This window comes from Chiloscyllium punctatum, chromosome 31 (genome assembly GCF_047496795.1).
Source record: "Chiloscyllium punctatum isolate Juve2018m chromosome 31, sChiPun1.3, whole genome shotgun sequence".
Taxonomy (NCBI): domain Eukaryota; kingdom Metazoa; phylum Chordata; class Chondrichthyes; order Orectolobiformes; family Hemiscylliidae; genus Chiloscyllium; species Chiloscyllium punctatum.
The window spans coordinates 30651546-30679534 of record NC_092769.1 but is presented as its reverse complement, the minus strand read 5'-3'; the positions used below and the strand labels follow the sequence as shown (position 1 = coordinate 30679534).

At 45.3% G+C, this 27989-nt stretch overlaps 1 long non-coding RNA gene across 5 annotated transcripts in view; it reads left to right on the top strand.

Annotated features, from left to right (window-relative positions):
* The first annotated feature begins 3052 nt into the window (after window positions 1–3052).
* The window catches only part of LOC140456929 (uncharacterized), a 38770-nt gene continuing 13833 nt past the window's right edge, over window positions 3053–27989 (top strand). The window contains exons 1-3 of one of the 5 annotated variants that reach the window (XR_011953225.1): window positions 3053–3376; window positions 6098–6180; window positions 15633–15739. This is a non-coding gene — a long non-coding RNA (uncharacterized lncRNA). Of the gene's footprint in view, window positions 3377–6097; window positions 6181–14917; window positions 15493–15632; window positions 15740–27989 lie in introns of those variants that run through there. The other 4 variants (XR_011953223.1, XR_011953226.1, XR_011953227.1 and 1 more) reach the window with 4 other exon arrangements.

The following is a 27989-nucleotide window of genomic DNA, read 5'->3' as shown; positions in this document are numbered from 1 at the left end:
GCTCCCCTTTATTTTGAGGTAATGCTCTGTAGTTTGAACCGACCCCAGTGGAAATAGCCTCCCTGCTTCTATCTTATCTACTCCCTTCATAATTTTATTTTTTCCTATCCAACCTCCCATTCCTCTAAATTACAATGATTATAGAACCAGTTTTCTCAATCTCTCCACATACACCAACCCTCTCAACTCCCAACTCAAACTAGTGAACCTCCTGTGCCAGTGCATCCTTGCTAATGTAAGGGGACCAAACCTGGACACAGTACTCCAGGTGTGGCCTCACCAGCATCCTGTACAGCTGCAACATAACCATACCTCTAGCAATGAAGGACAATATTCCCTTCACTGCCATAATTACCTGCTGCACCTGCAAACCAACTTCCTGAGATTCATGCACAAGGCCACCCAGCTCTCTCTGCACAGCAGAATGCTGCAAGATTTCACCATTTCATCATCCAGTTTTCTGTTCGTACGACCAAAATGGATGACCTCACATTTCCCAACATTGAACTCCATCTGCCAGATCATTCACTTAACCTATCTGTATCCCTGTGCAGACTGACAGTGGCCTCTGCAGACATTGCTCTACCTCATCTTTGTATCAAATGTGAACTCTGACACCGGACACTTGGTCCTCAACTCCAAAACATTTGTGTAAATTGCAAACAGTTGTAGTGCCAACACTAATCCAAACACCCATTTATCCCCATTCTTTATTTTTTGCTGGTTAACCGATCCTGTATCTATGATAATACATTACCAATAATGCTGTGCATCTTTACCTTATTCAGCAGCTTTTTGTGTGGCAACTTATCGGATACCTTCTGGAAATCCAGGTACACCACATCCACCGAGTCCACCTTGTCCAACGCACTCGTCGTATCCTCAAATAATTCCAGTAAATGTGTTCTACATGACCTGTCTTTCCTGAATCCATGCTGTGTCTGCTCAATGAGACAATTTCTACCCAGATATCTCACCACTACTTCCTTGAGAGGTTCAAGCATTTTCTCCACTACAGATGTTAAGCTAACGGGTCCTTTTGAAAAATAGTGGCACCACATTTGCAGCTTCCAGTCTGTCAAAACCATTCCAGAATCCACCAACTTTTAGTGAATTTTCACGAGTCTATTTGTTATTCTCCACCCCCCCCCACCCCCCCAGCCCCCCCCCCCCCATCTCCTTTATTCCCTGGGATGCAATCCATCAGAGCCTGGATACCCATCTACCTTTAGGCTGTTATCTTTCCCAACATTACCTCTTTACTGGGAATGATTGCTTCTGTATCCTCATCTGCCATTGCCTCCATAGGCCTGCGACAATGAGAGTACACAGACAGTATGTTCCTGTTAAGGCCAAGGCTGGTAGGTGTACAGAATGCCGCCTGTTGAAAGAAATTGAGAGCCTGGTCAAGAAAATGAAGCAGGCGTATGGCAGGTATAGAGAGCTGTGTTTGTGTGAATCCCTAGAGGAGTATAGGGGCAGTAGGAGTATACTCGAGGTAAACCAGGAGGGCAAAAAGGGGACATGAGATAGCTTTAGGAAATAGGTTTAAGGAGAATCAAAGGTGATTGTACAAATACACTAAGGACAAATGAGTAACCAGACAGATAATAGGTAACCGCAAATCAAGGCTGTCTGTGGAACCGCAGGAGGTGAGAGAGATTCTGTATGAGCGGAGAGGTTTTACAAACAAAATGTGCACATCGGAAAACACAAATTTGAACATCACAGTCTTGTGTTTTCAGTAAACGGGGAATTGCCTCTGTGTGGCTGCAGGCATGGGTGCGCGCCACCATCTTTATTTGGGGCAAGAATTCACTGGAAACATGCGGAGCCACCAGTTTTGTAGGGGGCAAGGTGCAGCCAGGCGCATGTGCAGCCTTTCTCTGGTACAGAGTCATTGGGCAGGATTTACACAGAGCACATTCAATCTCAGAGAAATGGATGTTTATTTCTGGATTTGTTTCGTCATTCATTTAAATGATTTGGTATCGTAAATGAGTTTGCAGGTCATACAAAATTGGAGGTGTTGTGGATAATCAAGAACGTTACCTCAGATTACAATGAGATATTGGTCAGATGGGGTATAATTTAGATAAATGTGAGGTGCTGCATTTTGGAAAACCAAATCAGGGCAGGACTTATACACTGAATGACAAGGCCCTGGAGATGTTTGCGGAACAAAGAGACCTTGGACTGAAGGTTCATAGTCCTTGCAAGTCAAGGATAGGATGCTGAAGAAGGTGTTTAGTATATTTTCCTTTATTGATTCGAGCATTGAGTATAGGATGTGGGAGGTCATGTTACTATACAGGACATTCGTTAGGTCACTTTTGGAATATTGTGTGCAATTCTGGCCTACCTCCTATCAGAAGGGTGCTGTGAAACTTGAAAGGTTTCATAAAAGACTTACAAGGATGTTGTTAGGGTTGGAGGATTTGAGCTACAGGGTGAGGCATAAAAGGCTGGGGCTGTTTTCCCTGGAGTGCCATAGGCTGAGCAGTGATGTTATAGAGATTTATACAATCATGAGGGGCATGAATAGAGTAAATGAACAAGGTGTTTTCCCTGGAGCGGTGGTGTCCAGAATTAGAGGGCATTGCTTTAGGGTGAACGGAGAAAATTTCAAAGGGGCCTAAAGGACAACTCTTTCATGCAGTGGGTGGAATGAGCTGCCAGAGGAAGTGATGGAGGCTAGTACAATTAAAACATGTTAAAGGCATCTAACTAGACATATGATATGTTTAGGAAGCGTTTACAGGGATATAGGCCAAGTGCTGGCAAATGGGAATAGACTAGGTTCGGATACCTGTTTGGCAAGGATGAGTTAGACCGAAGGGTCTGTGTCGGTGCAATACGTCTCTATGACTGTGGGATCATAACAGCTTATACTGCTCTGCTTCATCTCTGGGTTCCCTCATGACCACTTTGTCAATATCTAGCTTCCTCAATCTTGAACAATGGGTGTATTTTTGGTCTGTTTGGTTTTTTACTATTATTGTTACAGACATTTTTGTAAGATAATTTTTCACTGCCGCCCAGCCCCTGACCATGTGCTGCTTATCAATATTTTCCGGAAAATCTTTAATGGTCGAGAATTCCTTTTTCCAATAAGCAAGTGTATCTTCCTTCCATTTCTGACTATCTCATTCTGCACCGTTTTCATTCCCTGTAATCCATTTTGCACTCCTTGAAACATCAACTGTGTTTCTCCTTCCACAGATACTAGTGATAAATGCCAAATCCCTGTTGCCTGGGAGAGGGTGATGTTTGACTTTCTTGTACAGCTGCAGTTTGTGTGGTGAAGGTGCTCCCACAATGTGGTTGGGTAAGAGACATTACAGAGTATTCATTCAGCAACAGTAAAGATCTGAAGGTAATGTCCAAATCAACAACAGTTCATATTTTTATTGTCATGCTTATAATTCCACAAAAATATTATTTAGAATTTTAAACATAAGGCCAGAGATGGTGATATTAGGTCAGGTGACCAAAACCATTGCCAAATAAGCAGGTTTTGAGAAATGTCTTAAAGGAGGAAAGCACACCTGAGAGGTTTTGGCTGTGAATTTCAGAACGTGTTGCTTTGGCAACTGTGAAAGCAGCCACACTGGTGAAGTAATGAATTAACAGATCATTGGGAGTCTCGAACAGAATGGGTTGTCGAGGTCTCAAAGGGTGTGTGACGCAGTGAGCTAGGGATGATCACAACCAGGAATTAAATCAAGGGTGAGAATTTTAAATTGAGGGATGTGGGCCGGATGCTGGCAGGTGAGACTAGATTGGGTTGGAATATCTGGTCGGCATGGACGGGTTGGATTGAAGGGTCTGTTTCCAAGCTATACATCGCTGTAGCTCTATGTTCTTGATTATGAATAGCAGCCTTTTGATGGATCAACAAGTTCTGGTACAAGGGAGTACTTGGGCAATAGAGATTTAGTTTTTCTTGAGATTACAGGGAGGTTGAATGTGGGAAGCTGGCCAGGAGTGTGTTTGGATAATGAAGTCTGGAGATATGACAAGATGGATGAGAGTATATGAGCTGAGACAAGGGTGGAATCAGCTTAGTGGCCTTAGAGTGGGACTGGGCTGTCACCCTCACCTCGCCTCTGGGGTTCAGCTGGTTGTCAGGTTGTGAATCAGGGCGGTAACACAATCAGGAGCTGAGTGGTCCTGGTGGAGCCTAAAATGAGTGTCACTCAGCTGGCTGTTGCTGAGCAGCTGCTGCTTGATAGCCCTATTGATAACATTTTCCATCACTTTACTGCTGATCGAGTGTGGACTGATAGATGGAAATTGGCTGGGTTGTATTGCCCTGTGTTTTTGTGTTGAACATCCCTGGGCAATGTTCCACATTGTTGGTCGATGCCAGTGCTGGAGCGGTACTTGGCTTGGTGGGTGGCAAGTTCAGGAGCACAAACCATCAGTGTTATTGCCAGAATATTTGCAGGGCCCATAGCCTTTGCACGACTTAACCATTTCTTGATGTTATTCAAACTCAACCGAACTGGCTTAAACTCACATCTGTGATGTTAGAAACCACTGGAGAAGGCTGAGATGGATCATCCCACTTTGCACTTCTGGATGCAGATTGCTGCAAATGCTGTTGTCTTATCTGGTGCATGGGTGTGTGAGGCCCCTCCATCAGTCAGGGTGGGGATATCTGTGATGCTTCCTTCAGTGAGTTGTTTAATTGTCCATCACCGTTCACAACTGGGTGTGGCAGAACTGCAGAGCTCCGATCGGTTCCACTGGATGTAGGATCACTTAGCTCTGTTGCTTGCTGCTGATGCTGTTTGAAATGCAGATGGTCCTGTTTGGTAGATTCACCAGGTTGGCACTTCATTTTTAAGTCTGCCTGGTGCTGCTCATGGCATGCCCTCCTTTCCTGTCCATTGTGATGGGTGAGAGCGGGATTTGCAAACCCATGAGATTACAGATTGTGCTGGAGTACAGTTCTGCTGCTGTTGATGTCCCACAGTGCCTCAGAGATACCGAGTTTGAGATCCTACATCTCTTCAGAGTCTGTCCCATTTAGAACGGTGATAGTGCCACTCAACGCGATGGAGGTTTTTCTCAACCTTAAGCTAAGACTTGTGTTTCCAAAAGGAATGTGTGATGGTCGCTCGTACTGATACTGTCATGGACAGATGGATCTGCAGCTGGTCAATTCATAACAATGAGATCACTCTTGTTTTTCCCTCTTGTTGGTTCCCTCACCACCCGCTGTAGACTCAGTTGAGCAGCTATACCCTTTAGGACCTGACCACCTCAGTCAGTAATTCTGTTGCAGAGCTCGTCTCGATAGTGGACATTGAAATCCTGTACCCAGAGTACGTTTGACACCATTTTACTTCCTCAGTGCTTCCTTCAAATGTTGTTCAACATGAAGAAGAACTGATCCATCAGCCAAGGAAGGACAGTACGTGGTAATCAGCAGGAGCCATGAGACTTCCTGGTGTCCGGAGTCCATGCTGAGTACTCCAAGGGCAAATCCTCCCTGTCTTGTGCCATGACCTCTGCCTGGTCTGTCCTGCTGGTGGAGCAGGACATATCCAGAGATTTCAGGAGAAAGTGAAGACTGCAGATGCTGGAGGTCAGAGTCAAGAGTCTGGTGCTGGAAAAGCACAGCAGGTCAGGCTGATAACTGGCTTAGGCTCGAAACATCGATTCTCCTTCTCCTCGGATGTTGCCTGACCTGTTGTGTTTTTCCATCACTACAATCTCAATCTCTTGGGATGGTGATGGTGGTGTCTGGTCATTGTCTGTAAGGGTTGATTTCATGAGTATGACTCTGTCAGGCTGTTCCTTGATTGGTCTGTGAGACAGCTCGGCACAATTTGGCACCAAACTCCAGATGTTAGTCTGGAGGACATTGCACCATTGAGAGGGCTGATTCTGTGGTTGTATTTTCTAGTGCCTTCTTAGATGACGAGTGGTCCATCCAGTTTCATTCCTTTGTTAAGACTTTGCAGTGATTAATACAGTGAGTAGCTGGCTGGGCCACTGTCAGGTTGGGAGGGTTTTTTCTGCCATTGACAATGTTTCCATGGAGATCAGGAGATTCCTAATTCCAGTTATCTTTTCTTGAATTCAGATTCCACCATCTGCCAAGATGGGATTCGAACCAGGACTTCAGTCGTTTGTTTTAATATTTTGGATAAAATTTAAATACATTAGGTTTGTTCACTCACTTTAAATATCACTTACCCAGGTTTGGTTTCTTTGTGAAACACTGTCCATCATCCTGTCTCCTCCATCCTTCTCTCCAACAGCAAGAGTTTGGAGCACATGGAGGTTCTCTGTCACTAAGACTGAGATAATCCGATCTGCTGCTTCCGCCCCCCCCCTCCCCCCTCACGTGGTGTTCCTGGTTTTTGTCCAAACCTACATTTTTCTCCAATCTCATCTCCTGTCAAGCCTTATCAGAGCTCCTCTTGACCCTTTACCCTAATCTCACTAAACCATAGACTTTCCAACTCTCTTTTCTCCTCCACCTCATCAGTCCCCTTCACCTATTCACAGACATTGTTCCTTGTTCTGTCTTTTCTGGTTATGGTCCTTCTCTCCCATTCTGTGAAAAACTGATATTTGACCTCACGTTTGTTGGAAAATCCTGCTCCATCTCCACACTCCCTTTCCTTTCTGAATTCCATGCATTTGGTGTCCCTCATGGATCTATCCTTGACCCCTCCTGTATCTTGCCTACATACTGTCAGGAGGTGATATTGTGCAAAAGCACCATGTTGGGTTTAACATGTACACTGATGTTGCCCAACTCTCCCTCCCCATCATCCCTCTCCATTACTCCACTGTTACTCAGTTATCAAATTACTTACCACATTCCCACTACTTGATTAGGTGCAATTTCCTCCAATGAAACATTGTCACAGTTAAACCCATTGCCTTACAAATTCCTTTTCCTAACTGCTGAACCTCTCCCTCTCACTGGGAATTATGCAGCAGAACTAGACTCTTCACAATGTTGCTGTTATATCTGACGCGAAGCTGACCTTCTTATTAGACATCTACACAATCCCAAACACCAGGAATTCCAATCTCTAAACCGTTGCTTATCTCCTCTTCACCCTAGCTCCATTGCTACTAAAAACCCTTACCCATGTCTGTGTTACCTTTAAACTTGACGAATCCAAAGCAGAACCCTTGATTCTGTGACTGGCTCAGAATCTGGTTTCAGACTCCCCTTTCAGTATTTACCCTCAGACACATCAGTATTTATTCTGTCAAACCCCTTAAGAATCTGGTGGTGCGGTCTGATTGTTGCTGGTGGAAATGGCAGAGGATGATGTGTTGTATCTGGGTGGAAGGTAAGGACTTGGGGTGGGGGGGGGGGTGTTCTATCCTTGTTGCAATTGGAGGTGTGGGTTTCAAAGGCAGAGGTGCAGGAAGTGGAGGAGATATAGTGGATGGTATTGACCACATGGGAGGGGAAATTGCACTCCTTGAAATATGGGGCCATTTGGTATGTTCTGGCCTCACTGGAACACTGCAGTAAGCATGAGACAGAGATGTTGGCCAGGGAACAGGCTCATGTGTTAAAGTGGCAGGCAGCTGGAAGCTCGGGGTCTGTTTTTGCAGCAGAACGTAGATCATCAGTCGCCATTTCCGCCACCTCCACTGAGATGCTGCCAGACACAGGTTCCTGTCCCCTCCATTAACAGCTATGCACCCCCCCCCCCCCAAGCCAGATGGTAATCCACTCCTTTGTCTTTCCAAATGTTCGAGTCTCTCTTTGGGTTATGTCCCTGCCTATTATTTACTCTTTAACCCCTATGATCTGCAGGTTAGTTGAATTGGCCAAGCTAAATTTCCCATAATGCTCAGGGATGTGTAGGTTAGTTGCATTAGTCAGGAGAAATATACAGTAATAGGGTAGGTGAATGGGTCTGGGTGGGATACCCTTCGGAGGGATGCTGTGGACCTTTTGGGCCAAATGGCCTGTTTCCACAGCGTCAGAATTCTAATTTTCCCAGCTCCATCGGTTCTGAGGAAGGGCCACTGGACAGATTTTTGTTCCCAGATGCTGCCAGACCTGCTGAGCTTTCCCAGCACCTTCTGCTTGTTGTTCCTGATTGACACCATCCATACACCTTCCAGGTTTGATTCAGACAGGGGGAGGATCCCACCACTGACCTCACAATGGGGTCCAGCTGATTGATGGCAGCTTCGGACCAATAGGAAAAGGTGGTGGGACTGGTGGACCAAGTGCAACTAGTTGGTCATCCAAACAATGGGAGTGAATAAGGGGCGTGGCCAGTGGGATGACACGTCACCAGTAACTCTGCTGATGCAGTGCCACGTAACTCGGCCGTCGGTGAATGTGGGAGACACAAACAGGGAAGGGGAGAGTGGCCTTGGAGACGGAGATAATGAGTCACTTTCGACTGGAAAGTTTTAATTACACTCTGTGCGGTTTGAAAGTCTGAACTAGAAACTCTTAATCCCCCGTTTGCAGCAGATGGGAAAGTGGCTGCGGCCCTCAGGCTGTGAAAGGTCCTGGGATATGGCCGCCATTTTTATTGGTGGTAAGGTATAGTGAGGCGCATGTGCATGTCACCTTCCTCGGGTGGTGGGGGGGGGGCGTGCAACTTGAAAAGAGGCATTTACACATCAAGCACATACCAAGAAAAAAGTGTGTCTTTATATTCTTCCTGTACTGACTGAGTTTTGTTTTGTGAATTCATTTCATAGGATATTAAATGAGAATAATTGGGGCTGGGATCTCAAAAGCAAGTTTTTACAGTCAATGGGGTCAGCAGGATCTGAATGTTATTGGCATTTAACTGTGGAAGGAGAAAGGTTTCTCTGCTCTGTTTGTGGGAAGATATCTCCAATATTTTTGTTAAGCAGAAAGATGTACAAATTCATGATTGGGTCACCCTTTGGGTATCTGCTGTGTTCTGGGCCCTACAACTGAGGAAGGAGATATAAGCCTGAGAGGGAGCTCAGATTTATCCAAATTACACCTCGTCTCTTTGTAAGAACACTCAGATTTAGACCCAATCACCCACTTCATGATGTTAACCTGTAAACTTCATATTTTTAATTACCTGTAAACTTCCCATTAAAAATCCTTTTGGACTAAAATTCCATTACCTTTTCAGGTGGAATGTTCCAGCTTCTGACAACTGTCTGTTCATTCCGAAACTGCTGAGGTCCATGTTGACTCTGGGGTTACAAAGGGCTGAATTGAAAGATGAGGTGCTGTCCCTGAGCTCCCATTGAGATGCATTGGAACAGTACAGGAGGCTGAGGGCAGTGTAGGTGTGAGCAGACAATGAAAATGACAGGGCTGCACTGTGAGGGCTGCTTGGCTCAATGAGAGTGTTTTGGAGTTGGGTGTAAACAGAGTGGGGTGAGACAGGGAGAAGGTGAAGCTGAAACTCAGTTTTAGTTCAGGCCTTTCAGAAATTCACAGTCCCAATGGGAACAGCCAGTTTTTAAGTGATACCTGCGGAGTATTTTTTTAACAGTTTTTAAAGTATTTTTTTCCTGAGGGCAGTTGAGAGTTAACCACATTGCTGTGGGTCTGGAGTCACATGTAGGCCAGACCAGGTGAGAATGACCGTTTCCTTCCCTACAGGACATTAGTAAACCAGATGGGTTACTAACAATCAACAATAGTTTCATGGTCATCATTCGCCTTTTCATTCTAGATTGTATTGAATTCCGATGCTGCCATCAGCCATGTTGGGATTCTATCCCTAATCCTCGGAACACTGTACATATCACTCATCTGGCAGGAATACCATTAAGCCATTGCCTCCCTTTTTAGCAATGTTTAAAATAAAGTTCCATCATTCTACGTGTACAATGTGAGATAAAATACTGCAACGTCCATGTGTCAGCCTCTCCAAAAGGTCAATCAACAGAAATTTGTTTGAGGGCGAAATATTTCACTTATTTTTCGGGGGGGGGGGTGGGTTATTAAACAAAAATGAATCCAAATAAAAACCTTAAGCCACGGCCATGTAATTTCTGAAGCCGGAGGGAGATTACAGAGACAGGGAGGGTGGTGAGGCTGGAGGGGGATTACAGAGACAGGGAGGGTTGTGGGGCCAGAGGGGGATTGTTGTCCAAACATCACTGTGGTGTACATGGACTGCAGCATTTCAGGGAGGCGGTTAACCACCACTTTCTCCAAGACAAGTAAAGGTGGCCAATAAATACTGGTCTGGGCAGCAAGGGCAACCCCCAGTGAATAAAACCAAGCAGTGACCTCTCTGAGCTGACTTGTTGTGAAGTTAAAAACCTCTCTGGAAATGGAGTGGGCAGAGAAGAGAAACAGTGACATTTCACAGCTGCCCTCAGAGAGACCTCACCCTTGGAAGTACTCAGAGCCGGGGATCAGCTCAGTGAGTTTCAGTCTCTTCAAATATCAATCTTAGTCGGTTTTATTTTATTAAATCTACAATCGTGAGTCAGGTGACTATTTCTTTTTAATGTCTTAGGGTCTCTTGATTAAATGTTTAAGATATAAAACGTAAGCATTAAGTTATTATCGGGCAGTATTTTTCGAGCAGTAAGACTGTGCCTTTGTCTTGGTCTGTCGATTGTTAAGGCGGAGAGATGGCCTGTTGTAGAGTGGCGTGCTGTTCCTGTCAGATGAGGGAGATTAGGGAGAGTTTCAATGATCCTGATAATTGTCTGCAGGAAGTGTGATTGCAAATCCTATTGGAACGTATGGATTGGTGGAGGAGTGATTAAAGGCAGTGAAGAATTGACAGGAGCCGGGGGTGGGGTGGGCGGTGTGATAGGTGGCAGTCTCAGGAATGCAGGATACTGCAGATACAGTCAGGTAGATGGGTTACCTCCAGGAAAGCTAGGAGGGGTAGGTTGGTACTGCAGGAGTCTCCTGTGGCTATCCCCATCTCAGACAAGTATACGGTTTTGGAAAATGTAGGTGGTAATACACTTTCAGGGGAATGTAGCACTGACAGCCAAGTTACTGGTACTGAGACTGGCTTCTAACATAATGTGAAGTATATCCAGTTCCACACGATCGATGGTGAGAGGGGACTCTCTAGTCAGGGGCACAGTCTGCCGTTTCTGCAGCTGACAGTGAGACATCAGAATGGGGTGGTGCCGCCCTGGTGCCAGTGTCAAGGATGTCTCTGAGGGAGCAGAATATTCTCAAAAGGGAAAATAACCAGTGGGAGGTCATTGTACATTGGTACCAATGGCGTAGGAAGGTGAAAGCATGGGGTCCTGACGAGCAGGGAGATTTGCTAGTGCCACTCGGGAGGCATTAAACCAGTGAGGGAGTCGGGGTAATCCTAAAGGGATAGTGAGAAAAGAGGTGAGTCTGAGGCTGGTACTGTTCACAGGTCAGACTGTCAAGGCAGGCAAGAGCAAGTCACAGAATGAGGTGCGATGGACCAGTTACACTGCATTTATTTCAGTGCAAGAGACCTGACAGGTCAGGCAGATGGGCTCAGGGTATGGTTTTGAACAAGGCTGTCTATGGAACCACAGGGGGTGCAAAAGATATGCAAATATTTCACGTCATTTTTATTGGTGAAGTATATGAAGCTCGAGAGTTTGGAGAAATAAACACTGGTAACTTGAAAAGTGTCCATGTTACAGAGGTGGTGGTACTGGATGTCTTAAATCGCATCAAGGTGGATAAAGCCCTGGAACCTGATCAGGTGTATCCTGGAACTTTCTGGAAATCTAGGGAAGTGATTGTTGGGCCTCTCCTGAGGTATTTGTATCATTGATAGCGACAGGTGAGGTGCCATTATTTTTAAAAACGTGGTAAGGAGATGCCATGGAACAAGAGAACAGTGAGCCTGAAGTCAGTGGCAGGCAAGTTGTTGGAAGGGATTCTGAGGGACAGGATATCCATGTGTTTGGAAAGGTAAGGAATGATCAGGGAGAGTCAATGTGGCTTTGTACATGCACAATTGGGTCTCACTAACTTGAGTGAGTGTTTTGAAGTGACAAAGAAAATTGATTAAGCCAGGTAGTGAATGTTGTTTATATGAACATTCAACAAGGTTCCACAAAGCAGACTGGTTCGCAGGGTTAGATAACATGGAATGCAGGGAGAGCAAGCCATTACAAAACTGCCTGGAAGGTAGGAGACAGAGGATGATGATGGAGGGTTGCTTTGCGGACTGGAGGCCTGTGAGCAGCAATGTGCTGCAAGGATGGATATTGGGCCCTTAAATAAATGACTTGAATGTGAATATATGAGGTATGGTCAGTAGGTTTACAGAAGACACCAAAATTGGATGTGTAGAATAAAGAAGGTTAGTTCAGAATACAACAGGATCTTGATCAGATGAGCCATTGGAGCAAGGAATGGCAGACGGAGTTCAATTTAGATTTTGGAAAGGCAAATCAGGGCAGGACTTATACACTTAATGGTAAAGTCCTGGGGAACATTGCTGAACAAAGAGATCTTTGAGTGCAGGTTCCTAGTTCCTTGAACGTAGAGTCACAGGTAGGTAAGGGAGTGAATGCAGCATTTGGTATGCTCCCCGTTATTGGTCAATGCATTGAATGCAGCTGTTGTAACGTCATATTGTGGCTGGACAGGGCACTGATTGAGGCCCTTCTGGAATTCTGTTTTCAGTTCCAATCTCTCTGTTCTCGGAATAACGTTGAGAAACTTGATAGGGTTCAGAAAACATTTGCAAGGATTTTGCCAGGGTTGGACGGTTTGAGCTTATTGGGCAAGGCTGAATAGGCTGTCTATTTTCCCTGGAGAGTTGGAGTCTGAGCGGTGATCTTATAAAATCATGAAGGGCATGGATAAGGTGAGCAGTCAGGGACTTTTTCCCAAGTTCGGTGGGTCCAGAACTAGAGGGTACAGGCTTAAGGTGAGAGGGAAAAGATTTAAAAGGGATCTAAGGGGCATCTTATTCATGTTGAGGGCATTGCAAGTATGGAGTGAACTGCCAGAGGAAGGGGTGGAGTCTAGTACAGCAGCATTTAAAAGGCATTTGATTGGGTACATGAAGAGGAATGATTTAGAGGGATAAGGGTGAACCGCTGGCAAATGGGACTCCATTAATGCTCTCCGTTATTGGTCAATGCATTGAATACAGAAGCTGGGATGTCATATTGTGGCTGGACAGGACATTGGTTAAGCCACTTCTGGAATTCTGTTTTCAGTTTGAATTTTCCTGTTCTGGGAAGGATGTTGTGAAACTTGAAAAGGTTTGGACAAGATTTACAAAAACGTTGCCAAGATTGGAGGATTTGGACGACAGGGAGAGGCTGAATAGGCTGGGGCTATTTTCTCTGGAGAGTCAAAGACTGAGAGGTGACTTCATGGAGATATATAAAATCACGAGGGGTGTGAATAAGGTGAGCAGCCGGGGTCCTATTTCCTCAGGTTAGGTGGGTCCAAAACTAGAGCACCTGGGTTTAAATTGAGAGGGGAAACATTTAAAAGGGATCTAAAAGGCAACGTTTTCAAGCTGAGTGTGGTGTGTGTATGGGAGGGGTTACCAGATGAAGTCGTGAAGGCTGAAAAATTACAACATTTAAAAGGCTTCCAATTGGGTCCATGAATAGGAAGGGTTTTGATGGATACAGGCCAATAGCTGGTAAATGGGAATCCATTCGTTTAGGATTCCTCGTTGGCATGGACGAATTGGACCGAAGGTCTGTTTCTTTGATCCTAATAAATTAAGATGCATTCCTCTATTTTGTGGCGAGCTAGCTGAAGCAAACATAAATATCCTTGGAGCTGAGAAGGTGAAGCAGTGATTTCGACCTGGTGCAGATTTGGTTCCAAGGTCTTGAATTTGCAGAGAGAGAGAGGAATTGTTAGCACTGTCACAATTTTTAGTAACTACTTTCAAGTAATTGGCAAATAATACAAGGTGAAAATGTGAATACTATTTTCCTCAGTAAGTTCTGAGCATCTGGAACAGTCTGAACGACACAGATTCAGCAGGTATTCTGAAACAGACTTGGAATTTTACTTTTTAAGGTAAGATTTGGGGGGCCGTGGGCACATGGGAGGGGACTTGGGACCGACTTGCAGCATCTCCAGAGGGAGAGAATACAGCCCCAATGGGCTGAATAGCCCCCAGCCCCTGTGCTCTGTGATACAGCCCCATTCACTGTGAATGATGGAGCTCATCCCAGGGCAGAGACAGGGAGGAACCAACCACTCTCAATCGGCGCCAGCTTAATTAACGACAGCTCCAGACCAATAGGAGAGGTTGTGTGGTCCTGCAGCCAATGGGAGTGAATGAGGGGTGTGGCCAGCAAGACAGCGCCTGTCCATGAGCTGTGCAGATGCCGTGTCACTGTTTGGGGTTGGGAGAGACAGCAGAGACTGGGACAGAGGCTGTGGGACCTGAATTACAAACTCCCGGTAAATTAAAACCAAAAGAACTGCAGAAGATGTAAATCAGAAACAACAACCAGGAGGTTCTGGAAAAGCTCAGCAGGTCTGGCAGCATCTGTGATGAGAAATCAGATAAAGTTTCAGACCCAGTGTCCCTTCCTCAGGACAGATATTACTGAGAAAACAAGTCAGTTTTAGTGCAGAAGTTAGTGTGGGGGGAGGATAAAAGGAGTAAACGATAGGTGGGGATAGAGTGAGAAGAACGGTTGGGTAAAGGAGTGGATAACAATCTGTCTGGGGGAGGATGATTAGCTGTTAATGGAGACTGTTCGTGGCTAACTATAGGTAGTGTGTAATGGCAGACTGTGAGAACTGGTGTGTGGGGTAGGGGGCTACGACATGAGGTTGTTAACTTATGGTTAGCATCAATGAAGTAAACACAATGACTGCAGATGCTGGAAAGCAAATAGTGGATTAGTGGTGCTGGAAGAGCACAGCAGTTCAGGCAGCATCCAACGAGCAGCGAAATCGACGTTCGCTGCTCGTTGGATGCTGCCTGTTCTGCTGTGCTCTTACAGCACCACTAATCCAACTTATGGTTAGCCACTAGCTGTCTCCATTGTGAGCTGTTCCCCACCTATATCACTCCACGATTGAAGCTGCCGAGGACACGAACCTTTGGAATATCCTCCCTAACTCCCTCTCTCCGCCTTAAAGATGTATCTAAAAATCGTTCTCTTTAATCAACGTTTCCATCATTCGTGAAGCATTTGAGGAGATTTGTCAATGTGAAAGGCTCCATACAATGCAGGTAGTTGTTGTTATTGTCTGACCTCAGGAGAAACAGGGATGAGCCCTCTCTCTCTCATACCTGATGAACAGCAGTAAAAGCAGGAAGCACTGAGCATGCTCCAGCCCACAGTGGGCTTCGGATTATTGATATCAGCGCAGGACCAATAAGAGTGGGGGAACTGTGGCTAGAGGTGCTCGTTGGTCCTTCAACCAATCAGAATGAATGAGGGGCGGGGCAATACTCAACCACGTGATAAACTTCACTGACAGCACAGTGTTGTTGTGACCAAGGCATTGGAAATGTGTAGAAGGTGCAGGGCAGGGGGAAGGAAAAACATATTGACCAGGAAGAGGAGGAAATTTTCATGGTATGGGATGAGAGGTTTTACAGAACTTGGTGCACGTAGTAAAACACAAATTTAAAAATCCCAAATTCTGCACCATTTTCCCTCCCGATAATGCATTTTGCACTCCCTGAAATATCAACTATGTGTTTCTCCCTTCACAGATACCAGTGATCAGTGCTAAAGCCCGATTGCCTGTGGAGAAGGTGATGTTTGACTTCCTTGTACAGCTACAGTTCGTGTGGTGAAGGTGCTCCTACAATGTGTTTGGGTAAGAGCTGTTATAGATTATTCACTCAGCGACAGTGAAGAATTGACAAAATGTGTGCAAATCAACAACAGTTGTTTTTTTTTATCATGTTTATAATTCCACAGACATATGATTGAGAACTTGTGACATAAGGCCACAGCTGGAGATATTAGGTCAGGTGATCAAAAGAATTGCCAAATAAGCAGGTTTTCAGGAATACCTTAAAGGAGGAAAGCAGGTCTGAGGGGGTTAGGGTGGGAATTCCATACCGTGTTGCCTTGGCAACGGTAGAAACAGCTAGACAGGTGAAGCATTGATTAAACATATCGTTGGGAGTCTGAAAGAAAATGAGTTGTCGAGGTCTCACAGATTGTGTGGTTCAGGGAGACAGGGATGTTCACAGCCAGGAATTACATCAAGGGTGAGAATTTTAAATTGTTGCTTGTTAATAGGAGCCTTTTGATGAATCAACAAGTTTTGGTACAAGTGAGCGCTTGGGCAGTAGGGTTTTAGATACTCTTGAGATTACATGGAAGTTGAATGTGGGAGGCTGGCCAGGAGTGTGTTTGGATCATGAAGTCTGGAGATAACACAGGGATGGACGAGTATTTCAGTAAATGAGCTGAGACTAGGGTGGAGTTGGGTGATGTCACTAATGTAGGAATAGTGCTTTTGGAGTCGGGCTGCTCCTCCTCCTCCTCATCACTCCCCCTCCCCAGTTCACAGATATTGTTCCTTGTTCTATCTGTCTGTCTTTTCGGGTTATGTCCTTCTCTCCCATTCTGCTACAAACTAATATTTGACCCCACCGTTGTTGCAAAAACCTACTCCATCCTGACTCTCCCTTTCCTTTCTGAATTCCTTGTATTTGGTGTCCCTTAAGGATCTCTCCTCGGTCCCTCCTGTTTCTCACCTACATACTGCCAGGAGGTGACATTGTCCAAAAGCACCGTGTTAGGTTTCACATGTACACTGACAATGCCCAGCTATCCCTCGCCATCATCCCTCTCCATTACTCAGTTATCAAACTGCTCATCACACTCCCACTACGCGATTGGCTGCAATTTCCTGCAACGGAACATTGCAATGGTTAAACCCATTGCCTTCAGTTGCTATTACAAATCACTTTCCCTTACTGCTGAGCCCCTCACTCTCCCTGGGAACTGTCTGAGGCAGAACCACACTCTTGACAATATTGCTCTCATATCTGACCCCAAGGTGACCTTCTGATCAGACATCTACACAATCACAAACACCAGGAATTACAATCTCTTAAAATGTTGCTTCTCTCCACCTCACCCCAGCTCCATTGCTTATGAAACCCCTGACCTGTGTCGGTGTTGCCTTAAACTTGACGAATCCAAAACAGAATCCGTGATTCTGTGACTGACCCAGAATCTGGTTCCAGACTCCCTCATGATGAGAAACATCCTCTCAGTATTTACCCTGTCAAACTCCTTAAGAATCCTACATGTTACAATGAGATCCCCTCTCATTCTTCCCAAATCCAGTGAGTAAAGTCCCAACGTCTTCAGCCTTTTCTTAAAAAATAATCCCTGCAAACCAGGGTTCATCCCAGTCAATCTTCTGTGAAATGCCTCTGATGAAATGATGTATTTCCTTAAATAAAGGGACCAAACCTTCTGTCATTACTCCAGATGTGGTCTGACTCGCACTTTATAAAGTTCCTCTCAGGTATATACTCCAAACAACTCCCTTTAAACTTGCACAGATGTTGTTGGAAATGCGCAGAAGATCATGCAGCATCTGTGAAGAAAAATCAGTTAAAGTTTCGGGTCTGGTCACCCTTCCTCAGATACGTTAACTCTAATTTCTTTTCACAGATGTTGCTAGACCTGCTGACCTTTTCCAGAAACTTCTGTTTCTCTTCCTGGTTTACAGCATCTTCAGTTGTTTCGGTTTTCATATCCTTGAAACTTGCCATCTCTCTTATAGAATTTGTCATTTCCACCTTGGAAAAAAGATTCACATTTGTTTGGTCTCCCCTACCCTGAGGAAAAAAGAAACCATGGCTAGTCACCCTATCATTGCTCCTCATAACTTTATAAAATTCAATAAAGCCACCTAAAGTGTCCAGTGCTGCAGGGAAATAGCCTCAGCCGATTCAGCCTCTCCCTATGGTTCACGTGTTCCAATACTTGCAACACCCTCGTAAAACCATTCTGAACTCTTGCAAGTTTCCCAACATCTTTCCTATAACAGGGAGACTGGAATTGAAAGCAGTCTGGGGATTCCAAAAGTGGCCGAGCCAATAAACCGTACAACCGAACCATGATCTCCCAACTCCTATACTCAATGCACTGCCCAATACCAGCTAGCATACCGCACACCACCTTCACTGACCTGTCTACCTTCAACCACACTTTCAAGGAACTGTCAACCCACACTGCATGGTCTTTTTGTCTGTCAACACTTCCCAGGAACTTGTCATTCAGAGGTTGAGTCCTATTCTGGTAACATCTTTCTGAAATCAGGGAGACCACAATTGAATGTAATATTCTAAAACTGGCCTCCCCAATGCCCTACTCAGCCACAACGTGCCCTCCTAACCCCTATACTCAGTGACAGAATCCCTACAGTGTGGAAGCAGGCCTTTCGGCCCATGGGACCATACCAACCATCGGAACAGCATTCCACCCTAACTCTGTACCCTACCATTACCCAAAGCTCATCCAGCTAACCTGCGTGTCTTTGGATTGTGGGAGGAAATTAAGAGCACCCAGAGGAAGCCCACGCAGACACACAGGGAGAATGTGCAAACACCGCACAGACAGTGGAATCGAACCAGAGTCCATTTATTGGTCAGCGCATTCCATTCAATGTTAGTGTCCCAAATGCCATGTTCAGCACCTGATCTCTCTGAAACTCTACTTTCCAAGAACTAAGCAGTTGTTCTGAGCTCTTCGGAGGGAATTAAGGTCAGGATGAGAAAACAGGAACTGGGTTGAGTTTTAGATCTACAAAATGACTCTCCATCTTTCCACTCTGTTTCTCCCCCTCCCCCCACTCTGTCTGTTCCCCACGCTCTGTCTCCCCACCCCCCAACAGTCTGTTCTCTTTCTCCCCCCTGTCTGTCTGTCTCTCCCCCTACCTCTGTTGGTCTCTGCCCCCCCCCCTTCCCCCTGTCTGTTCCCCTCCTCTCTAAACCCACTTTCTGTCCCCATCTGTCTCTGTGCCACCCCTTTCTATCCCCCCCCTCTCTTTCCCCACCCATTTCTGACCCACCCTTCTCGATCCAACCACCCTCTGTCTGCCGACCCTCCTTCCCAGTCCCCTAGTTCTGTACTCCCCCACTGCAGGGCAAATATCTTGTCTATTTACCCTATCCATGCCCAGCCTGATTTTAAAAATCTCTTTAGGTCACCATTCAGCCTCTGACGCTCCAGGGAAAACAGCCTATCCAACCCTGGCAACATGCTATAATTCTTTTCTGACCTCTTTAAAGTTTAAGAACATCCACCTGATAGGAAGGAGAACAGAATTAAATGGAATATTGATTCGGCAACTTTTGCAATGTCCTCTACAGTCACAATATGTCATCCTAACCCCTATACTCAATGCTCTGACAGATAAAGACAGGCAGACCAACTGCCGCCTTCACTATCCTATCGACTTGCTACTCTACTGTCAAGGAACTATGAACCTGCACTCCAAGGACTCTTTGTTTAGCAGCACTCACCAGGAACTTACTATTAACTGTATAAGTCCTGCTAAAGTTTGCTTTTCCAAAATGCAGCAGCTCGCATTTTTCTAAACTGAACTCCTCAGCCCATTCACCCATCTGATCCAGATCCTCTTGTACTCTGAGGTAATCTTTTTCCCTGCTACTACATCTCCCATTTTGGTGTCATCTGCAAACTTACTTACAATACCTCTTATGTTCACATCCAAATCATGGATATAAATGGCGAAAAGTAGTGGATCCAGCCCCGATCCTTGTGAGACTCCACTCTTTACAGGCCTCCAGCCTGAAAAGCTCCCTCTGCCTTCTACCTTCGGGCCAGTTCTGTACTCCATGTGATCTAACCTTGCTGAGCAGCCTCCCATGAGGAACCTTGTCAAACACGTTACTGAAGTCCATGTAGATCATGTCCATGCTCTGACCTCAGCAATCCTCTTTGTTACTTCTTCAAAAAAACTGAGTCAAATTCATGAGATATGATTTCCCATGCACAAAGCTGTTATTGGTATCCAGGATTTAACTCTGTACATTGGGGTCTGCGTTGCCCAGTTATAGGTGTTAATATTCTGGATGAAGTTCAAGGACGCCAGCATTTTCTCAGTGAGTCTGTATTGAGTCTTGTTCATGTCACCAACACAGGGGAGTTCCTTTTGAAAGGCAGTCCCTGTATCCCTTGCCCACCAGGAAATAGTGTACGTGTCCTTACCTCTGGATCAGGAGGATCAGGCTCAGAGTTGAGTAACAGCATCTTTGAAGAGGCTGATTAGTAAACCTGCCCAAGCCACCAGGCCATACTGTCTCCCAGCTGTCCCTGCCTGAGCCTCCAAACAGACCCTTCCTGTAGTTTCTCTCCTGTCAGACTCTCCCATTGCTCAGTTTGTCCAGGATCCCCTCCTGCTGCTGCACTGCTCCTGTCCCTCACTGACCTGTCCATCCCCCAGTGTTCACCACATTCATTCATTGTTTACAATCTCGTTGTCCCAGTCCTCCAGCCCCGCCCCCTCCACCCTATAGAGACAGCTCAGTGGTTGGCACTGCTGCCTCACAGCACCAGGTACCCGGGTTCGATTCCGGCCACGGGCGACTGTCTGTGTGGGGTTTGTGCATCCTCCCACAATCTAAAGATGTGCAGGGCAGGTGAATTGGCCATTCGAAATTGCCCATAGTATTGATTAAATTAGTTAGGGGGCATAGGTCTGTGTAAGTTACTGTTTGCAGGGTCGGTATAGACTTGTTTGGCCGAAGGGCCTGTTTCCATACTGTAGGGATTCTGATATATTGGGCAGCAGCTGCTGTCAATCACCTGGACTCCTGTATGTTCGGGAGCTCGTGCTGTAGGAGGGGAGACAAGTGCATGGGTGCAGTGCTGGCAATTGTGGGATTATGCACAGTATAGGTCAGTGCCTGGGAAGGAGGCTGTGGGTGTGAGGGATTAATCTATCATTAGCAGCTTCATCCCTCTAGGAGCAGGACCCAGAGGAATGGCCCTTCTCTTGCTACCCTGATATGTGATCAGACTATCAGTGGTGCAGCGTTTTGCAGAAAGTTATTAGAACTCTTTTGTGAAGATTCAGGGTTGTTATGGAAAGGGACAAGGATGGGCCTGCAATTAGAATTCTAATTTGGCTCATTTTAGTAAGATGGGTCTTGGCCAGAGTGTGCAGGAAGCTGTGTATGCAGGATGGTTCTCATCAGGAGCTAGGAAACTGGATTCGAAGAGAGAGTGTGTGAGAACTGGGTGTGGAGGAAAGGAGTGGGGGGATTGGTTTGGATTTCAGTTCACAGAAAAGAGAAATTGTGAGACTGAGGTTTAAAGCTTTGGGGGAAACAAGAAAACTACAGTTTAATACTACAATTGTCTTATGAATTTCCATCCTGTATTAACAGTGGTAACTTGTGTGCTCTGTTGTATGGTACTGAAAGGGTGGATTTGCGGATGAGAAATACAAATTGAACTTCATGGTCAAATCTGATAGTTACTTGATCCGTGCCGATCTGAATATCATTGGCCTTTTCATCTGGATGGAAAGGTGTGCATTCTGTCCGTGGGCAAATATTTCAAATCTCAATGTGACTGGAAAAGTACTGAGACACAGCCAAGTCCATGTCAGCGTGGTGAGTGTGGAGAGAGCGTTCATTTGTTTTTGAAAGTCTGAAAAATCATGGCACATTTCCCAGGAACAATGAAGCCACAACTTTGCTTTGTAAAAGGACAAGTCTTTAATTAACCATGCAACCAGAAAGACACAAGGATACCTGCACCATGGGGAACACTATGAAAACGGGATTGTTGTAAAGGGGTTCATTCTCGATCATGGATTGTAATCCATTGGCATTGTCCCGTCGGTTCCAGCCCCGCAGGGAAACACTGGAAATATGATGGATGTAATGGAGGTTTCAGTTATTAAACTGTAAAAAGTGCAGAACAATTTACAAGGATGTTACCAGGGCTCAGGGGTCTGAGTTATAGGGAGAGGTTGGACAAGGGAGGATTTTATGTTTGGAGCAGAGGAAACTGAGGGGATTCTTTTCTAGAAGTGTATAAGACCATGAGAGGCATGGATAAGGTGAATGCACTCAGTCTTTTTCCCAGGAACTCAAGGATTGGACGACTTGGTTGGATCAGTTGAAGGTTAGAGGAGAAAGAATAAAAGGGAAGCTGAGGGGCAACTGTTTTACACAGAGGGTGGTATGTATATGGAATGAGCTGCCAGTGGAAATGGTTCAGGCAGGAACACTCACAACAGGTAAAAGACATATGGACAAATACATGGATAGGAAAGGGTCAGAAGCAAATGGGCCAAGTGCAGGGAAATGGAGTTAGCGTGGATGGACTTTCTGGTCAGCATGGGCCAAAGGGCCTGTCTCTGCTGTCAGACTCTATGACTCTAAGTGCATTTGCTATTTCTCCCACTAACTCTGTTGGTATCCTGGGATGTATCCCATCAGGGCAATGAGACTTGTCGACCTTTAGCTACATTAGCATATCCAGTTCTAACTCTTTCACGATAATGGTTATCATCTAGGTCCTCACCTTCCTCAGTCTCCTTATCAATTACTGGCATGTTCTTCGTATCCTCCACTGTGAAGACTGACTGCTGTGTGCTCATATTCCTGAACCCTGCTGGATAGGAATAACTAGGCACAGAACTCAGAGAGGTCTTCTTTGAGACTTTATTGATGAGACATGGCAGTTACCTGGATAGTGTACAAGCAAAACACCTTCAGGCAGCATCAAGTAACTCCCCACCTGTCCAATGTACAGCTCCCACTCTTATACCTTTGTGGTTTGGGACTTTGAATAGAGACTGTCTCTCAGTATTATCTCCATGGCAACGGCAGTTAGAAAGTCTAGTTCAGTTCAGCACTTTGTGGTTAAACCACACACCGCTCCCCCACGCCCCTGTGGCTCCCTCAAGTATGTGATAGGCACTTCAGTTTCAGTGGGGCTGTCTATCAGGATTCTGATGTGGAGGAGCTGGTGGTGGGGTGGACAAAGTTTAAAAACCACACATCACCAGGTTATAGTCCAACAGGTTTATTTGGAAATACAAGCTTTTGGAGTGTGCTGTGATTTTTAACTTGCTTAGGATTATCTCTATGGTAACAGTTAAGTGCTTCAACAATTAGAGGCCATATGTTCCCCAAACATCATGTTCCCCTCTAGCAGTATAAACTGTTATTCCAGCCCTGGGGATAGCTATTAATCACTTTTCTCCCCCAATCCCATCTCGCTTTCTGTTGATCTTTAAAGTTTTTCTAATCTCCATGGTCATTGCCAATCTGTATGCATTCTATTTCAGTTTGATAGACTCCCTTATTTCCTGAGCCACCCATGGCAGATTATTCCTTTTTTCCTAAAGTCCTTCCTTTTCCCTGATATATACTTTTGCTGAGCACTTCAAAAAATTTCTTTGATATTCCCGCACTGTCCGTCAACTTTCCCACCATAAAGTCTTTGTTTCCAGTCTACATTAGCCAACTCCTGCCTCATCCTATTGTCGTCTCCTTTTGTTTAAGCACTGGATCTTGGGATTGGATTTAATCTTCCAACTTTTCATCTTTGTTCTAAATTCAACCAGACTTATCAGAATTCTTTTATCAGATTACGTGGTGAGGCGATGTTTCCTGGGTGTTTTGGTTTTCATTGTCAGTGACCTTGGCTTTGTAATAAAGTACAGGATGGATATTCACACTGCGAATGTACGACGCAATCTAAAACCATAAATCACTGTCTCCCCTCAGTTTAAAATTGCAAAATCATTATCTCCTACACGCTTCCTCACTATCTAAGATTGGAATGCTAATCCACCTGACTATCTGTCATTTTCCGAAAATCTCCTTTGGTGAAGGTGGTGATTTTTGGATTCAGCTTTCCAGTTATTACCGCCTCTCCAAGAACACCCTGCTTTATCCTCAATCATAGAATAGCCTTTATCCACAATCATAGAATAGAATCTCAACAGTGTGGCAGGAGAGCATTGGCCCATCAAACCCCACCAACCATCCAAAGAGCATCCCACCTGGAGCACTCCATCCTTTTAACACTGCATTTCCCATGGCTGATCCACTGAATCTGCACAATCATGGAGACTGTGGACAAGTCCACACGACCCGCCGAAGCGCAACCCACCCATACCCCTACATTTACCCCTTACCTAACACTACGGGCACACACAGAAACACAAAAGGTAGCATGTGTACCTGAGATGAATGAACCTGGACTTAGGAAAATGTGACAACAATCACAACTAGTTAGAATTACAGAATCCCTTAGGCGCACAAAGAGACTATTCGGTCCATCGAGTCTACAATGACCTGCTGTCCCACCCTACCTCCATAACCCCACATTTAGCATGGCTAACACAACCCACCTTACCTACACACTACAGGCCATGTTAGCACAGCCAATCCATCAAACCTGCACATCTGTGGGAGGGTCACATATTATGTCTAAGTGCTCAGGATTGTGGATGAAGGCTCACAAATACTTGACTCTGACGCAAATCCTCTTTTATTTACAAAATAAAATCTGGGGGAAATTGCAGCCAGACAGATTTCCAATTATCTCATGAGGAAGAGAATTCACAACTTGTGCCCCTGACCCAGGATGCGCAGTGAAGTCACAGAGGTCTGGGAACCATCAGAAATGTAACAAGTTGTGTGCAAGGTGGGGGTGAGACAAGGACAAAAAGACAGTCTGTCACACGGGGGAAGGCAGGAGAAATTAAATTGCAGAAATGGTAGTCCCTCAAGGCCATGGGGAATGGATTTAGGGCTGGGAAAGAAACCAGGAAACAAGGTGAGCAGCTCTGAAAGAAATACATTGAAAAAACAGATTATAACAACATAGAGGGCAGAGTACACAGTCTGAAATTGCTGCTCTCATTGGTGAGTACATAACGCTGTAAAGCCTGGGTCATTCTATTACAGCCAACACATGCAGGATAGGCCAAGTGCTGAACTTTCTGATAAATTTATTCTGACATTTGGAATTCAGGTCGGATGATGTTCATAAATTCTCAAATTGGACTTGACTTTAATATTCTGGAGAAATGTTAAATCAATCACAATGATCCCATTCTGCAGACTTTAGTCCACAGCCCTGCATGTTCCAGCATCTCAGTTACATCCATGTCCTTTTATTCTAATGTGATGCTGGTTACTGCCTCTGCCAGTCCATCAATGAGTTCCTGCTCCCCACCATCTCTGAGTGAAATGAATTCTCCTCTCCCCTTCTTTCTGGGAATTAGTTTCAATCTAAATCCTCCAGTTTCTGACCTCTCAGTTAATGAATAGCTCCTTCCTATCCACTCGATCTGGATTCCTCAGCATTTTATCACTTCAATTAAATCTCAGCTCATCCTCCTCAGAAATCATCCCCAGACTATCCAATCTTTCCGCAGAGCAGATATTTTCCAATTGTAGAAACATTCTGATCAATCTCCTCTGTACCCTCTCTGGTGTGATCACATCAACCCTGGAATAAGGGGATCAGAAATGTGGGCAGTATTAGATTAGATTACTTACAGTGTGGAAACAGGCCCTTCGGCCCAACAAGTCCACACCGCCCCGCCGAAGCGTAACCCACCCATACCCCTACATCTACATTTACCCCTTACCTAACACTATGGGCAATTTAGCATGGCCAATTCACCTGACCTGCACATCTTTGGACTGTGGGAGGAAACCGGAGCACCCGGAGGAAACCCACGCAGACACGGGGAGAACGTGCAAACTCCACACAGTCAGTCGCCTGAGGCGGGAATTGAACCCGGGTCTCCGGCGCTGCGAGGCAGCAGTGCTAACCACTGTGCCACCGTGCCGCCCACTTTAACCGCAGTCAATTTCAGGGTTACCCTTAATTCTGTTTGCTAAAAACTGCTCGTGTCCTCCCTTTGCTTTTCTTAACTCTCTCTTTAAATCCTTCCTAGCTGATCTGTAACTCTCTATTGCTTCATCTGTACCATTTTGCCTCATCAACACATAAGCCTCTTTCTTCTTTTTAACAAGAGATACAATTTCTGTAGTAAACCATGGTTTACAAACTCTGTGCCAGTTGGGTCACCCCACAGACATTGACTTTCCAAAGAGAACAATCCAAGATTTTCTAACCTCTCCCAATCCAGGCAACATCCTGGTAAACCTGTTTCCACCTTCCCAAAAGCCTTCACCTTCTTCCTATAATGTGGTGATCAAAACGGCACACAATCCCCGAAAGGTGGCCTGATCATAGTTTTATTATCACTCCCCTGACTAAAGAAGGCAAGCCTGCCATTCACCTCCTTCACCACTTTCAGGGATCTTTCAGCTTGCAACTGAAGATCCCTCTGTATATCAGTGTTGCTCAGGACCCTTCCGTTTATTGTACAAATTCCTCTTGCTTTGTGTCTTCCAAAATGCATCACCTCACACTTGTCTGAATTAAAATATATCTGCAATTTCCCCACAAAACTTTCTGACTCATCTCTTTCTTGCTGTATCCTTTGACATCATTCTTCACGATTCACAACTTCAACAGTTTGTGCCATCTACAAACTTGCTAATTAAAACGTTTACATTTTCAAACTTTTCATTTATATATATTACAAGCAACAGATGTCCCAGCTCTGACCCTTGTGGAACAGAGGCACTGGTCACAGACCTCCAGCCAGCAACATACCCCTACACAACTGTTACTGGAAGAAATATCAAAGAGGAGCCTTGAGTTCTGTGCTGAGCACCACGACCAATGTTTATTCAGAGCTCCTTACTAATACAGGATGGGAAAGGTCCCTCTCTGGCTCCCCCAGATAAGTCCAGCATTTTGATGTGTTTACTTCATACGATCCCCCTGACCTGAACTCCAGAGTTTGGAATGTCAGCTCGGATATTTCCATGTTTCCTTTCCCAGTCTCTGATTCTCTCAGCTCATGCGGCTGCTTTGCCAGTTCTTTTACAAATGGTTTAACCCTATCCTTGTCATTGCACATCTCCAGCCCTCCCACTACCACACATCTCCGGTCCTCCCACTACCATACCCTGTGGTATCTGCATAGTCCATCCAGTCACTAATTCAAAGGGGGACTGTCCCGTCCCCTTTGCTGGGGTTGTCCTCAGTTTTATTAGGCTGCTAAATAGTACTCTAACCCATCACTGTCCTGTCTCTGAGAGAGCCTTAGTCAGACTAGCTTTCAGTGTCTGCGTCATTCCTTCTACTGTCCCAGAGCTCTGGGGGTGGTATGGGGGATGGGATTTCTGTTCAGTACCAAACAGGGCACATAGCTAAAGAGCTATGTTCCCTGTAAGATTTGTCCCTTGGTCAGAATCTGCAGGGGAATGCTTCCACCCATTGAGTAAACCTATTTACTAAAACCCAGCAGGACTTCCTTCCCTGGGATTGGGTGTGTGTGTAAAATCCATCTGTAATTGTTCCCATGGGCCCCTGGGTCCCTGCTGCTGCCTCCATTTTATTGCTTTCCCTGGCTCACACTGTGAACAGACTACACACCTTCGACAAAACCTTGCTGTATTTCTCCCTGTTCCAGGCAAGGATTGTAGTGGATCATCTGATATTGCATTTTATCCTCCCCAATATGGGCCAGCCCATGATATGTTTTTAATAATGTTTGTCTTATACAGTGTAGTGGCACTGCTGGATCATCCAGACTCTGACGTGTCCTATTACTGCCCCACCCTTTTCCCATTCCTGTTTCTGCTGTTGTGGGACTGTTTCTGGGAATATCTTTAAACCTTCCTCTCTCACTTCTGTAGCTACGGCCATTGCCATCTCCTCAAATGTCTGCACTATTTCAGTCAGTATTTCACATATAAGATTATTAAAGGATTGGACACTCTGGAGGCAGGAAGCAAGTTTCTGCTGATGGGTGAGTCCTGAACCAGAGGACAAATTTTAAAAATAAGGGGTAGGCCACTTAGAACAGAGTTGTGGAGAAACTTCTTCACCCAGAGATGGTGGGTATATGGAATGCTCTGCCCCAGAAGGCTGTGGAGGCCAAGTCTCTGGGTACTTTCAAGAAAGAATTGGATAGAGTGATTAAGGATAGTGGAATCAAGGGTTATGGGGAT